The following is a 12779-nucleotide window of genomic DNA, read 5'->3' on the forward strand; positions in this document are numbered from 1 at the left end:
GTGGTACATTTATACAATGGAGTACTACACAGCAGAAAAAATGACAGCTTGAATTTTGCAGGAAAAAGGATGGAGCTAGAAAACATTATTTTGAGTGAGGTAACCCAGACATAGAAAGACAATTATCACACGTACTCACTCATAGGTGGTTTTTAAGCATAAATCAAAGAAAGCCAGACTACAAACCACAATCCCAGAGAACTTAGACAACAATCGGACACTAAGAGAGTCTTACATAGATCTAATCTACATGGGAAGTAGAAAAAGACAAGATCTCCTGAGTAAATTGGGAGCATAGGGACCTTGGGGGAGGATTGAAGAGGGGAGGGGAGAAGCAGGGAGGGGAACAGAGAAAAATGTAGAGCTCAATAAAAAAAAAAAAGTGACGAATAGCTGGGTGGTGGTGGCCTGTGCCTTTAATCTCAGCACTCAGGAGGCGGGGCAGATGGATCTCTGTGAGTTCAAGGTCAGCCTGGTCTATAGCGTGAAATCCAAGACATCCAGGACTACACAGAGAAACCCTGTCTCGGAAAGCCAAACAAAAGTGAAAAAGAGAATTAGCCACACGATCCAGCAATTCCTCTTCTGAGAGACACTTGCTCCCTGCCCCCCTTCACAGCAGCCTCACTCACACGAGGTCACACGTGGGGGCAACTCCAGTGTCTGTTACCAGATGAATGGGTAAGTAGGATGTGGTCTACACAACAGACCATTATCCAGCCTTGGGAAGGCAGGACGTCAGGATCTGTGCTAGAACATGGACGAGCCTGTTCTCTCTTCTAGGTGGGTCCTGAGTTCTGACTCTGGCTGTCAGGCTCGGTGGCACTTGCCACCTTTCCCCGCTGAGTCACCTCACCGCCCACACATATTCCTTTATTCCTCCTGGCTTCGTTAGGAGTCAAACAGGGCATGTTGGGCAAATGCTCTCTCACCAAGTTACATCCCTCGCGGCTCTGGGCAAGAGTTCAGGCTCCATCAATGACTCCCTGACTACACCCAGGCACAATGGTCATGCTCTCTTTCTGTGCATCTGTCTCCTCATCTGTGAAAGGAGACCTATGGCTGGGCGGTGGTGGCGCATGACTTTAATCCCAGAACTCGGGAGACAGAAGCAGGCAGAGCTCTGTGAGTTCGAGGTCAGCCTGGTCTACAGAGTGAGCTCTGTGACAGCCAGAACTACACAGAAAAAAAACCTGTCTCGGGGGAAAAAAAGAAGAAAGAAAGAAAGAAAGAAAGAAAGAAGGAAGGAAGGAAGGAAGGAAGGAAGGAAGGAAGGAAGGAAGGAAGGAAAAAGGAAGAAAATAAAAAGAAAAAAAGAGAAGTAGGAAGGCTTCCATGCAGGAATTTCAGGCTTAACCTCTGGGCAGGCTCCTAAGTGCCATGAAGGGCAAGGTCCAGCAGCTCTGAGCAGGAGGAAGAAAAGGGGACACGCCCATCACACAGCACAAGGAAAGGGGACATGCCCATCACACATCACAAACTGGATGTTTCTGCTCAGCCCGCTGCAGCAGCCACAGACTATTTCAACAAGGAAACTCATTCCTGCCCCTGGGAGCTGCAGGGCTCCCGACTCTTGGCTTTAAGTCCTCACTGTCCTCCGGCTCAGTTGCCCACTTACTCGTCTGTCCAGTGGTCACTTTCTGGCCCCTGTTGTACAGGCCTTAGGTTGGGGGCAGTAAAAGCTCCCTGGGCCTTATTCCCTCCGAGATGGAGAAGATGCGGGTAGCCTCGGAAGGCTGTAGTTAGCATTGCAATATATCTTAGTTATCTCAGGGTACAGTGTTCGGGCTGAGGCCAAAACACGGATGTTATTACCAATGTTTCCAGCAAACACAACGGGGAACATCATGACCTTTAAATAAAGCAGGGTGCCCGACACCATGCTGCCTTGGGGCTGTATCAAGAGAGGGTGATTTGGGTCTCTCTTGCCGTAACAAACCTCAGGGGCTATGGTTCCCCTTTCTCTCCAGTGCCTATAGCAGCACCCTAGCACACACAGCGAGGACTCCATTTTTTACATTTTATTTCTTATTATGCCTATGGGTGTTTTGCCTGCAGGTATGTCTGTGCACCATGTGTGTGCTCTGTCCGTGAAAGCCTGAAGGATGTTTGATCCCCTGGAACTGGAGCTACGACCAACTGTGATCTCCCATGTGGGTGCTGGGAATTGAACTTGGTTACCTCTGGAAGAGTACTCCGTGTTCCCAACCTCTGAGACATCTCTCCAGCCCTCCATTTTTTAATTCACTTCTCACAAACACCTTCAAACAGACTAGGATGATTCATATCTTAGAGCTCCAAAATGGAAGAGCAGAGAGGTTAAGCAACTCGCCCAAGCTCACTCAGGGGCAGAGGAAGAGCCTGAGGCTGAAGCGATCCTTAAACTGAGGAGAGGCTGGGTACAGAGTCTGGAGTCTCTGGGTCTAAAGGGAGAACCAGAGGACAAGGCCTGGAACAAGACCAACCTAGCCCTGCCCTCCACGGTTCCCCAAGTGCAGGCTGAAATGTGGGAGGTGGCAGAACCCTAAGCTTAGGCAGAATGTGAAAATTTAGGGTACCCAGATCCCAGGCCGTCAGGAAGTTGGGATTGATGGGAAATCCCAACAGTGCAAGTTCCCTGCTGTCCCTGGGGAGGGTCGAATGAGTAGAAACAACACATCCGATGGCTGGGCTCTCTGTAGCGAGTTGGTAGAGTGCTTGCCTAGTGTGCATGAAGCCTGGGGCTGGATCCTCCACATCCTGCCAACGGGGTACAGCGGCACACATCTGGAACAGGAACATGGTCATCCGTCCAAGGGCATCTCTGGCCATATATCAAGTTTCAGGCCAGCCTGGCATCTGTAAAGTCCTGTCTTAAGTAACACAGTATTATTATGTTATATATTATGTGTATGTTAGTAGTCGACATCTGATGAGTTTTTCCAGGTAATTCACAAGGCCCTTTATATGCATTATACAATGCAGAAAGGTATATTCTACACTATAGACTGTGTAAGTTTCTTGAGTACTGTCAGATCCACAGGTTAGCAGGACCCCAGAGTGAGAAAACTGAAGCTCAGGAATGCCACACCAGGCTCCAGGTTCTAGAGTCAAAGGCACAGAGGTTGCCAGTCTCCTGATTTGAACCTGCGCCTCCCCTGGTCCCTTCTATCTCCCGCTATTCCCATCTTCCCTCATTTCACCACTACATGCCACCACCACGCTGCCAACGTTTTAAAAAAGTTGCGGTCTGAGGACTATGACTAAGAACTAAGTAAATGTGCGGAGCTCAGCGAAGGTTGAAGCGACCTGTATGTGCAAGTGTCTAAGGACAGGGCAGTGACCCTGGAGTGCTTCTCCATGGTGAGCACAGCTCTGATCACTGGGTGAAAGGTCCTGCCGGGTTATGTAAGCTCCATGCCTGCCACCCGTATCTGGCAACTGGATCCAGAAGACCCGGTCTAAGATGAGCAGGTGTCTTGGGAGGAGGCCTAGTGTTTGGCTAGGCTGACCAAGAGAGATCTCAGCCAACCAATTCCCCACCCCACCCCACTCCACTTCCTGGGCATCTCTGTGGAATGCCCATTTCCCTGTGCCTTATGTAACCGAGCAGAGAAGGTGTCCTTGTCTTCCTCTACAGGTGAGAACACCCAAGGTGAAACAGGTTACTAATTTCCTTGAAGTCACAGGGCCAAGGAGTGGCAGGGCTGGCTTCTGAACCCCGGTCGTACCTTGGACAGAAAGAAGGCAGGTCCAGGCAACTGTGTATATGGGAGGTGTTTTGAGACCTGGCAGCAGCTAGAAAGGAAAGGTGGGTTGAAGGGGTTAACTTCTGAGTCCTAAACGCCACATGGATCTGGTTTGGGCTGACTGTCCCCCGCCTGATACCTTCCATGGCTTCCCATTACTCAGATAAATGCAGCATTGTTGATGTGGCATTGTGGGATTGGGCCTGTATTCCTTGCTAGCCTTGCCTATCCCTCTGGAAGATTCTGGACTTTCTCTTAATATGAGCCAGCTGCCTCCTCTCCATCAATGCTGCCTCCCCTACCTGACTTCTATGTCCTCAGAGAAGCCGGCCTTGACTAACCACACTCCATCACATCAAGCCTCTCTTGTCCCCATACTCTTGGCCCTGCTGCTCAACCACTGTCACCAGACATGGTCAGTCACCATGAGAGCCACATCCGCCTGAACTTTTCTGCAGCCAAAGCACATAGTGAAATACACCTGGGACAATGACGTGAACGAACAAAAGGCCTTGCTGACTTGGAAGTGGGAGGCAGGAGGGGAGAAGGGGGAGGGCAGGGGGCTTAGGGGGTGAGGCCGTTGTGAGTCAGGGGTGGGGCTACTAGGCTCATCTGTGGGTTGTACAAAGAACAGTACCCTAAGAGTGGGACCAGCCCTCCCTGGCTAGGAACATGGGCAGCCAGGGCCACTTTGCCCTGTGGTTGTTTGTAGGCCTTAGGGGATGGCCTTCCAGAGCTGAAGTGGGGTGTGGAAGATGAAGCAGACCCCAAGGGCCAAAGGGAGAGATGGACAGCTCTGTGAAAACCCTCATGGGTCTCTGCGTAATCACACCCCAGGCTCACCCTAGGAATCAGGCCTCATTTTTGCTACATCAGGCTAAAACTTTTATTTATATTCATAAATCAAAACTCCTGATCCTTTTGCCTCTCTCTTCTGAGTGCTGGGTATGACAACATACATCTACAATTTCCAGCACTCAGAAGGTAGAGGCAGGAGGATCAGGAGTTCAAGGTTAGCTTTCTCCACTAACAAGTCTGGGGCCAGCCTATGGATGAGACACTGTTTAAAAAAACCGCAAACAAACAAAAATAAATAAAAAGAGAACAGGAGTAAGGCATGGTGGCGCACACCTTTAATCCCAGTGCTCATGAGGCAGAGGCAGGAGGATTTCTGTGAGTTTGAGACTAGCCTGGTCTACATAATGAGTTCCTGACCAGTCAGGAATACACAATGAGACCTTACTAAGAACAAAAAACAAACAGGGGCTGAAGAGATGGTTCAGTGGTTAAGAGCACCGACTGCTCTTCCAGAGGACCCAGGTTCAATTCCCAGCAACCACATGGCAGCTCACAACTGTCTGTAATTTCTGTTCCAGGAGATCCAACACCTCACACAGACATACATGCAGAGAAAACCACCAATGTACATAAAATACAAATAAATAAATTATTAAAAATCAACCAAAAAAAAAAACCTAACAAAACTAGAGTTGGCTCACCAGGGAAAGGCCTGACAACCTGAATCCAGCCCCTCAGCCACATGGTGGAAGGAGCGACTCCTGAGATTGTCCTCTGTGGTGGGCTCTCACTCACACACAAACACATAAGCAAAGAATAAATAATGCAACAAACAACAAAACCATGGAAGTGAAAACCTAGGCTTCTTGGCTGGGTACCTTTAATCCCAGCACTTATGAGGCAGAGGCAGGTGGATCTCTGTGAATTCAAGGGCAGCCTGGTCTACAGAGCTAGTTGCAGGACAGCCAGGGCTACTCTGAAGTCAACTGATTCCTGGGTATTATCTCAGGCTTGGTCAGAGGTCCCTATGAGGAAAAATAACACTAAACCAAGTCTATAAATGAGAGCAACACTTAATGTAAATATAAGAGCAGTTGGTATTTATGTTATAAAATAAATCACTACAGATAAATAAAAAAATATTACCCAAGTTTAGAAATAGACAATGAAAGTAGAAAATTCTGGCCGGGCAGTGGTGATTCATGCTTTTAATCCCAGTACTAGGACTGTCTCTTAAAAAAAAATTATAGAAAAAATACAAATAGCCTAAAAATAGAAAAATGTGCTGAAGAAAGCTAGGCAAGCAGAATAATACTGCTTTTCTTGCTTGCTTATTCCAACAGATTAGGAAGGTGGGAGAGGCGGGAGTGTGCCTGTTCCACGCACATTGGTGGGACACGTCAATAGCATGTATCCAGCCTTTTCAGGAGGCAGCTTGGGGGCATCACTCAGCAGCAAATTTGCAAACACCCTTTGACTCAGTAAGCCTTGGGCCCGACGCTGGACGGCTGACTCCGGATCTCGTGCTGTGAACCATGACTTCCCTGTGAGTGATGGTCAGGCCTGGGCTGAAAAGGGCAGAGTTGGCAGATTATTCAAAGGACTGTGGACTTGGCCGTGGGAGGCATAAGCAGGGTGGATTGCCGTGGGCAAGTTCTTTGGAGTCTTTATCTCCTTGTGTGGCTGGCTCGGATGGCAGCAAGGAGCCCAGGACAAATCAATATGTCCTTGGTCAGCTGCTTTGGTGGCTCGGCTGCCATTCCAGTTCTGCAAATAATTGGAGCCCAGTCACCGGTGAATCAGCACTGACTGCCCTTGGCAAGCTGGGCCAGGAAGCTGCTTGGTGTGGCATGGCTGTAGGAAGAAAGCTCTGTGCTGGGGGTCAAGTGACAGAGAACCTGGGCCAGCTGGGTGGCTGCCCTCAAGGGGATTCGGACAAGTGACATTTACCATGCCTACCTTAGTTATTCCTGTGTCTGGATCTCTCTTTTGATCATTCCCTTCCCTCTTCCCACACCCTCCCCCACTTCTTTCTTTCAATTAATATGGCCAGGTGTTGTCTGCGTCCTGGGCAGGGGAGAGCAAACGGGACCCTAGGCTCTCGTTTTCTGTGCATGTGGGTGTTTGGTACCATGAGGCCACAGATGTTCACCACCACTGCCTGACATGGTCTTATAACTGTATGTTATTAAATGACAAAAACTAATTCAGGTTTGGGATGTAGCTCAGTTGTAGAGTGCTGGCTGAGAATATGGAGTCATGGGTTCTGGGTTCTGACCCCAGCACCGAATAAACTGGGCATGGGGTGGGACTTGCCTGGGAGATAGAAACAGGAAAATCAGAAGTTCAAGGTTGTCTTTGGCTACACAGCAAGTTTGAGGGCAGCTGACTCCGTACTGGATCCTGTCTCAAACAACAACAAATTCTACTATGAAAAGCAAACAAAGGCCATGAGTATTTTCTTTGAATGAACTTTGTGTGTGTGTATGCATGTTTACATGCATGTGTGTGCCTATGTGCGTGCACACACATGTGTGCATGCATGTGTGCGTTGCATTGTGTGTGCACATATGTGTGTGCATATATGTGTGCACGCGTGTGTGTGTGTGCATGCACATGCGTGATGTGGTGTTGGCACTCAGTCTCTCTGTGCTAGGTAAGTGCTTTACTACTGAGCCACACCCCCACCCAGAAGAGCCAGGAAGAATGAGTCAAGTAATCATGTCTTTCTTTCCAAAGCTTCTCCTCGGGTGAAAGGTTCTGGTAGCAACCCTTTGGGTGTATCCCTCCAAGATCCTTTTCTACATTCACATAAATAGCTCTTATTTTTTTCCCACAAAATCAAGATTGTCCTTTACACACTGTTCTACTGTTCTGTGAGAAACGTGGCCACCTTCCACCTCAGCACACACCAACCTCCTGCTTGACAGTCTCTCAGGAGCCCATCGATGTCACCTGCCTTCACAGGACAGACACTTCTTTGCTTGTTTGTTTTTTGTTTTTCGAGACAGGGTTTCACTGTGCAACAACCTCGGCTGTCCTGGAACTAGCTCTGTAGACCAGGCTGGCCTCGAACTCACAGAGATCTGGCTGTCTCTGCCTCCCGAGTACTGGGATCAAAGGTGGGTGCCACCACTGCCAGGCCTACAGGACACTTATGGAACTGAATGCCCAGGATGGAGCGGGGAATAAAACACAGTCCTTGCCCTGGAGGCCTCCTCCTTCCTCCCAGTATCTCTTGTGATACATGCATGCCGGGCTAATGTTTCTTTGTAGACAGCCTCACTATATAGTGCTGGCGGCCTGAAGCTCGTTATGTGATCCATGCTGGTTTGTGTATGGATCTTCCCATGCACATGAAAGTATTACAGATGGGTCATTTTTTTTTGTTTTTTTGAGTCAGGGTTTCTCTGTGGCTTTGGAGCCTGTTCTGGAACTACCTCTGTAGACCAGGCTGGTCTTGAATTCACAGAGATCCACCTGCCTCTGCCTCCCGAGTGCTGGGATTAAAGGCGTGCGCCACCACTGCCCGGCCAGTTGGGTCATTTGTGAAAGAAATTTTGAGAGCTGTGTGTTGAGACACATGCTTATAATCCCAACACTTTGGATGCTTGAGGCATCCATGTGTTTGAGGACACTCTGGGCTATGTAGCAAGTACAAGGCCAACCAGAGGAGCATAGCAAGACCCTTGTCTCAAACAAAAGGAATTCTGCACAAAAGTTGGGGTTTTTTTTTTTTTGTTTATTTTTGTTTCTTTGACGTTGGGGTCTTTGTTTGTTAACTAGGCTGACCTGGAATTCTTAGCTGGAGCAGTTTCCTGCTTCAGCCTCAACAATGACTGGAACTATACACATTAAATTGACTTTTTTTTTTTTTTTTTTGGTTTTTCGAGACAGGGTTTCTCTGTAGCTTTGGAGCCTGTCCTGGAACTAGCTCTTGTAGACCAGGCTGGCCTTGAACTCACAGAGATCTGCCTACCTCTGCCTCCCAAGTGCTGGGATTAAAGGTGTGCGCTACCACCGCCCAGCGTCATATTAAATTGTTAAATTAAAAAAATGATTGTGTGTGTGGTAAGTGTGAGTGTAGGAGCATGCATGCCATGGCGTACTTGTGGAGGACAGAGGACGGCTTTCAGGAGTCTGTCTGTCCTTCTGGGAATCAAACTCACATGATCAGGCTTGCACAGAAAGCACTTTTACCCACTGAACAGTCTAGCCAAATAATCTTTATCACTCTGAATGGCTATTTTAAGGAGTGGAAATATAATCACTCATCCAACCAGCCATGCATGTCCACCTGTCTATCCATCCATACATGCATGCACCCATTCCTGTATCTGTTCACTATGTACCCATCCACCTATACCTCCACATACACATATGCATGCATTTGGTTACGGTTTAGGAACGTGCACCGTGTGGAAGGTTTTGGAATGGATAAAAGGACCCTGGGGGTGAAGTGCTTGACTGTGCAGTTCCTACTATAATGGGGCAGAGAGCTGTCAAGAGCAGCAGGAGGCTGGTGTGTATTGAGGTGGCAGGTGCCCATAGAGTACACCGTGGCCAGAGATGGTGTCCTAGTTGGCTTTCCATTGCTGTGATAAAGACTGTAACCAAGGCAATTTGGGAAGGAAAGGGTTTACTTGGCTTGCACTTCACCACTGAGGCAAGCCATGACAGGAACTTGGGGCAGAGACCAGCTTGCTTCCCATGGCCTCCTCAACCTGCTTCCTTCTATAACCCAGGACCACCTGCCAGAGTGGGCGTGGCCCTCTCCTGTCAAACATTAGCCAAGAAACTGCCCTTGTCTACAGGCCAGTCTGGTGGAGGCATTTTCTCAACTGAAGTGCCCTCTTCCCAGATGACTCTAGCCTGTGTCAAGTTGACAAAAAAACCTCACAGGCCCAGAAGGTGAAGATCCTCTATGGAGTCCCTGTTTCTGCTGGTTGCTCTTCTGTTCTGACAGCTGTGGTCACACTAAATTTCTTCATTCCTGCTTACTCCGTTCCCATGCCTGAACCCTTGCTGACTTTCGCTTAAATCTAATCAAGAGCCCTGCAGAAGGCATTCAATCAAATTAAAAAAAACATTGAGGATATTCAATGGGTGGGATGTCCTTCTTGGACTCTTGAGTCTTGACCAGGACTTTGAGTAATTTTAAAAAATGTATCTGGGGGACTGGAGAGATGGCTCAGTAGTCAAGAGCACTGGCTGTTCTTCCAGAGGACCCACATTCAATTCGGAGCACCCACAAGGCAGCTCATAACCATCTGTAGCTTCCATTTCAGGAGATCGGATGTGCTCTTCTGGCCTCCTTGGACACCAGGCTCAAATGTGATGCATAGATGTGCATGCAGGTAAAACACGCATACATATAAAAAGATACACAAAACTTCATGTCACTTAGAGAGGCACAGTCACGCAGCCTTGTAAATCTGCCCAGCTGACCCTTTTCTTCACTCTCTAAGCAAGCTCTATCTCTCTACGCAAGCTTTTCCTAACACTTCAGGGCTTTGCTCCTGGTCTAAAGTTCCCTTTTCTGCCCCGAGGCTGCTGGTAGGCCCTGTGGCTGACCTCCATTATCAGCCTAACTCAAGGCAAGGCCTTTTCTCTCTTTTCTGGCTTCCTCTTCCAGGCAGTTCTCAAGATCTGCAGTTTGACACTCCCAGTTTTCCTCTTAAACTCTACTAAGCCAAGTTCCAGGAGTCAGTCTTGTTTCTCCATGGCAGGTCCAGGGACTCAGGCTCACGTGCAGCAAGCGCTTCTGCTAAGCCACCTCTCCAGCCCTCGCTGGCAAGACTCCTGGTCCGCATGAACTACCTACAGGACTGGCTTTAGCCTCCTGTCTCTGTCCCTGTGTCTTGCTACATGGCCCTGGCCAGCCTGGAACTTGCCGTGCAGACCAGGATGACCTCCAGCTTGCAGCAATGCTCTAGCCTCTAGGTTCTGAGATGACAAAAGTGTGTCACTGTATCTGGGTCCCCCTTGTATTTACAGTAAAATCTAAACTTTAAGGCCCTTAAGGGACTTTGTAATTAGTGCCCCTCCTGCTTCAACCCTCCTTCTACCCCTTCTTATCCCATTTCAGTCACATAGATTCCCCTAAATATGCAAACTTGTGCTTCTGCCCCAGTGCATCACATGCCTAGGTCTCCGAATTACCAAAGTCTCAGCTGAGATGGCATCTCTAGCAGGCCTTGACCAGCACAACTGAGTCAGAACCTCCAGCCCAGACAGTCTCCTTAGATTTCCCCCCAGGACTGTTTGCCTGAAATGGTCCCACGGTATCAGTTAGGTTCCTTATTCATCTGGTCAAGGCCTCAACAAAGTAGAGCAGTAAGGGTTGTAAGGGTTGCTAACTGGGATTAAAGGCGTGCACCACCACACCCAGCTCAGAGCCAGGATTCTAACTAGGGATTGTCTCACACCAAATCTTGCATCTTGTCCTGGTACCACACTTTTTGCACCATCTGGGAAGTGAGAAGGACACTTCCTGGGTTCCCAGCCTTTAGACCCAGAGTCAAATGGAGCCAAGCCTGGTAGCAAAGCTTACTCCATTTGCTGTTGGCGTGGCAACAAAGTTACACACAGTGGAAACTGAGGAGCTAGTTAAGCCTCCAGACATCCTTGGCTGATTGAGAAATCCCACTAGGGGCTCAGGTAGCCACAGGCTCTTCACTTATGCAAAGGGCCTGGGGGCAATGGTTGAGAGCCCAGACAAAGAATTTAAACCCTCTAGGCCAAGTTTGGTGTGGAAGTACAAGCCTGTAATCCTAAGGCTTAATCAATAAAGGCAGGAAGATCATCCTAAACCACCTGGACAGTCTGTGGCCAACCTGGGCTAAAACCAGGGAGGTACCGTGTCAAAAACAAACAAGTGAAAAACCAAAGACAGAGTTGGCAAGAAGACTCAGCCGGTAAAGGTGCTTGCTGCCCAGACGATGATCTAAATTCAGTCTCTAGGACCCACATGGTAGAGGGACAAAGCATAAATTGCTCTCTGACTCCCATAGGCACTGGGCCACATGTGACCATTCACATAAATAAATGTAATTTATTTTTAAAAGGACAAAACCTTTAGACTTCTCTTTTCCTCATCTGTGAAAGGAAATGCCTAGCTACATCAGGGAGGACTGGATTGGTTCATTTTTCTCCACTCTGACTGTGTTTTCTACTTTATAGGACACTTAAGAGCGGCAAGATTGCCACCCACACTATTGAAGTGCAAACCCAGAAATGGGAGCCTTCATTCACATGTCCAAACATATCAAGTCCTGCAGAGAATTTGCATCTTGAATGCCAATCAACCCCACTCTCTTTAATCCTCCACAGTGAGGTCCTACAGGCCTTATCTCTTGCAGGAATCAAAAAATGGCCTCACTCTCCCGTTCCCCATTACCCGAGGCCAGAACAGGAAAGTCACTATCTAGCTCAAAAAAAAAAAAAAAAAAAANGTAAAGAGGGAGCTCACTCTTTGCTCTGGTGTACAAGAAAGAATGTGCCAGATTCTAGACCAATCTTCCTTTCTCTCAAATCAGAATGCGTCCACGGGTGCTCAAAACTTTGTAAGTACCACGCTGCCTGGTCAGCAGGCGACTGGAGGCTGCCACTGTCTGTACCCTGATGCTAGAACTGCTTTGCCGGAGCCCTTCTTTTGAGTTTCCTGCCAGATGCCTGCTCTGACCTCCCCCGACATGTCTTCTTGAGCTCTTCAATTGACTGTAGCCCCCTCTGTGATCCGGTCTGCTTGGAGGGGTAGAAGCCCACCAGACTTCCCATTGGGTGCCTGCTTGAATCAGAGCAGAGCCCCTACACATAGGCGGAATGGATGAAAAGAATTAGAAAACGCCAATGGTTGGGTAGTGCGAGGCTCTCCAAAGAGTCCTCCGCCTCCAGAGCAGTTAACCTAGCCCTAACTATCCTGGAAACAGAAGAACAAAAGCCTTAGATAACAGCTAGGAATGAGGCAAGCTGGGTCACAAGGCTGCAGGACTCCACGGGATCTTCACAAACTCCAACTCCAGGGCAGACGTTGTCAATTCAGAGGCGAGAACGACCTGCTCGGGTCTTGAGTCACCTCTCAGAGGGTCGTTTTCCTGAGAAATAGGGGGCCCACTACTTCCTTAGCCTGCTGCATTGCTCCACGAGCTCGGGTCTTGGAGGGACCCGGGCAGGCCGTCCCAGCCTTAGTTTCCAGATGGTTTCTCCAAGTCATTGTTTCTCCTTCTCTAGGGCTCGCGCGCGCTCTCCTCC

Source organism: Alexandromys fortis, unplaced genomic scaffold (assembly GCF_014885135.2).
Source record: "Alexandromys fortis isolate MF-2015 unplaced genomic scaffold, M_Fortis_MF-2015_v1.1 scaffold_72, whole genome shotgun sequence".
Lineage (NCBI taxonomy): Eukaryota > Metazoa > Chordata > Mammalia > Rodentia > Cricetidae > Alexandromys > Alexandromys fortis.